The following is a 3,341-nucleotide window of genomic DNA, read 5'->3' as shown; positions in this document are numbered from 1 at the left end:
AGGCTTCAGCAGTACGTGAACTGTGAACTTCCAGATGTTCAAGCTGGTTTTAGAAAAGGCAGAGGAACCAGAGATCAAATTGCCAACATCCGCTGAATCATCAAAAAAGCAAGAGAGTTCCAAAAAAACATCTATTTCTGCTTTATTGACTATGCCAAAGCCTTTGACTGTGTGGATCACAATAAACTGTGGAAAATTCTGAAAGAGATGGGAATACCAGACCAGCTGGCCAACGTATTGGAGTTTCAGCTGTAGCATCAGTCCTGAGTGTTCTTTGGAAGGACTGAGGCTACAGCTGAAACTCCAATACTTTGGCCACCTCATACGAAGAGTTGACTCATTGGAAAAGACTCTGATGCTGGGAGGGATTGGGGGCAGGAGGAGAAGGGGACGACGGAGGATGAGATGGCTGTATGGCATCACCGACTCGATGGACGTGAGTTTGTGTGAACTCCGGGAGTTAGTAATGGACAGGGAGGCCTGGCATGCTGCAATTCATGGGGTGGCAAAGAGTCGGACACAACTGAGGGACTGAACTGAACTGAACTGAACAACCATGTAGCCTGCTTGAGGCCAGTTTCTCCTTCCTGAAAACCTTCTGGATAATCATGTTATCTTCAAATGTAAATTATGGGAGTGGGTCTAGTAAGATCTTTACAACCTCCAGACATTCTTTTGATTTTCTGTAATAACTAATCAAAAAGTATATAATTCCCTTGCTAACACTAGCGAGGGGGGCACTCTCTGTCCCCCTTCTGAAATCTATGTCATAAGTTTTCTCTGTCCCTTTTCATACTTTATAAAACTCTCTTACACAAAAGTTCTTGAGTGATCAAGCCTGGTCCCTGGTCCCGAAGCTAAATCTTCTTTGGATCAAGAATCTGACACCATTCACTGTAAGCTATCAATACTTTGGCCACCTGATGCGAAGAACTGATTCATTGGAAAAGACCCTGATCCTGGGAAAATTGAAGGCAGGAGGAGAAGGGGATGACAGAGGATGAAATGGTTGGATGGCATTACCTACTCAATGGACATGAGTTTGAGTGGACTCCAGGAGTTGGTGATGGACAGGGAAGCCTGGCGTACTGCAGTCCATAGGGTCACAAAGAGTCAGACATGACTGAGTGACTGAACTGAACTGAACTCACTAACATTTCCAAGTTATTTGCATCTTCAACTTCAGTCATGGAATATATGAGAGAAAAGGAAAACGCAGGGACTATTATGCTGTGCTGTGCTTAGTCACTGAGTCATGTCCCATGGACTGTTAGTCCAAAGTTTTTTGTTTGTTCAAAGAAAGCATTAACTTTTGTATTTTTTTGTTATTCAGTCGCTCAGTCATGTCCGACTCTTTGCAACCCCATGGACTGAAGACTCTAGGCTTCCCTGTTCTTCACTGTCTTCAGGAGCTTGCTCAAATTCATGTCCACTGAGTGAGTGATGCCATCCAACCATCTTGCCCTCTGTCATCCACTTCTCCTCTCGTTTCTATCTTTTCCAGCATCAGGGTCTTTTCCAATGAATTGGCTCTTCACATCAGGTGGCCTAAGTATCGAAGCTTCAGCTTCCGTCCTTCCAGTGAATATTCAGGATTGATTTCCTTTAGGATTGACTGGTTTGATCTCCTTGCTGATCAAGGGACTCTCAGGAATCTTCTCCAACACTACAGTTTGAAAGCTTTACGTCAGCATCAAGAGGGATGACTGTAAAGCGCAACCTTCTTTATGGTCTGACTCTCACATCCATACATAATTACTGGAAAAACCATAGCTTTTACCAGCTGAACCTTTGTTGGCAAAGTAATGTCTCTGTTTTTTAATACGCTGTCTAGGTTTGTCATAGCTTTTCTTCCAAGGAGCAAGAGTCTTTTAATTTCATGACTGCAGTTACTGTCCACAGTGATTTTGGAGCCCAAGAAAATAGTCTTTCACTGTTTCCATTGTTTCCCCATTTATATGCCATGAAAGTTATGGGACTGGATGCAATAATCTTAGTTTTCTGAATGCTGAGTTTTAATCTATCTTTTTCTTAAATTTTGTATTATTTAGAAGAAAATAACTTCTTTTAAATGTTGAATTTCTCCATGCAAGAAAAAGATATATTAACTAATTATATAAAATATTTACTATTTTAATATTTTGCACTATAAAAACTTCAATTTCACTTATTTATTTCCCAAGGTTAGTTACTTAAAAAAAAAAAAAAAAGTTTACCCATTGGGAAATTGATTAATCCTAACCAGGGCAATTTTTTTTTTTTCTTTTTCTCTTACAAGATGTCATTCTTTCTGAACATTTAGTACTCAAATTGACAGCTTTATATATTCTAAAACCAATAAAATATAACATATATAACAGTGGGATACTGAACCAACCTTACGTTATGCTACATCTCAAAGAAGGGATATGTACAGAAATGTCTGCTGGTAGTCTGTCCACCTAGCACCCTTAGATGGCTTTGCTAAGGATCCAAGTGGTATTATTAAGCTTCTCAATACATTTTCAAAGGATGGGGAAAGTGGAGGAGATAGTTATTATTTTTTGTGCAAATAAGGGGACTTGGTCTAAAAACTGTTCAGGCTATGTGTTTTAGGAACTGGCTGGAATATGTCATTGCATAGATGAGATGATGCCAGTTTGCTAGTTTCAGTTCAAGCTTTGGAAATAGCTGTTTCATTTTAACTGGTGCCAAGTCACATTAAAATTCCACTGTTTTGATTCTTCTAAAAGAATCTAGTAAATCTAAAAGAATCTAGTAATTGTCCCTCCAATTACTAAGATTCCTTACCTGGAACACGTCTGGGTAGTATCCAAAAGAGAAATGGTTCTGAAAAATTAGCTTTTCTAAGTTTTAATATTAGTGACTACTTATTCATGTCTTAAAAAGTCTATTTATTTCTCAAACTAAGAATTAAAAATTAGGCTTGACATAGATAAAGAAAGGATGGCCACTGTGATGTTTATCAAACTCACCCAAATAGCCAGTTGTCACCTATTAAAGGAAAGTGTACCTCCAGCTTTTGTTTGATGGGTTGAAAACTGACTCCTATACACACAGGGCAAGGGAATACCAGAAAAAGAAGCACACTACTCCAGATTGGTAGGTGGCAATTTTATTGACTATGCCAAAGCCTTTGACTGTGTGGATCACAATAAACTGTGGAAAATTCTGAAAGAGATGGGAATACCAGACCACCTGATCTGCCTCTTGAGAAATCTGTATGCAGGTCAGGAAGCAACAGTTAGAACTGGACATGGAACAACAGACTGGTTCCAAATAGGAAAAGGAGTACGTCAAGTCTGTATATTGTCACCCTGCTTATTTAACTTATATGCAGA

This window comes from Bison bison, unplaced genomic scaffold, assembly GCF_000754665.1.
Source record: "Bison bison bison isolate TAMUID 2011002044 unplaced genomic scaffold, Bison_UMD1.0 scf7180017864525, whole genome shotgun sequence".
In the NCBI taxonomy this organism is placed as follows: domain Eukaryota; kingdom Metazoa; phylum Chordata; class Mammalia; order Artiodactyla; family Bovidae; genus Bison; species Bison bison.
The sequence above is the reverse complement of the archived record's forward strand: the minus strand, read 5'-3'. Positions refer to the sequence as shown.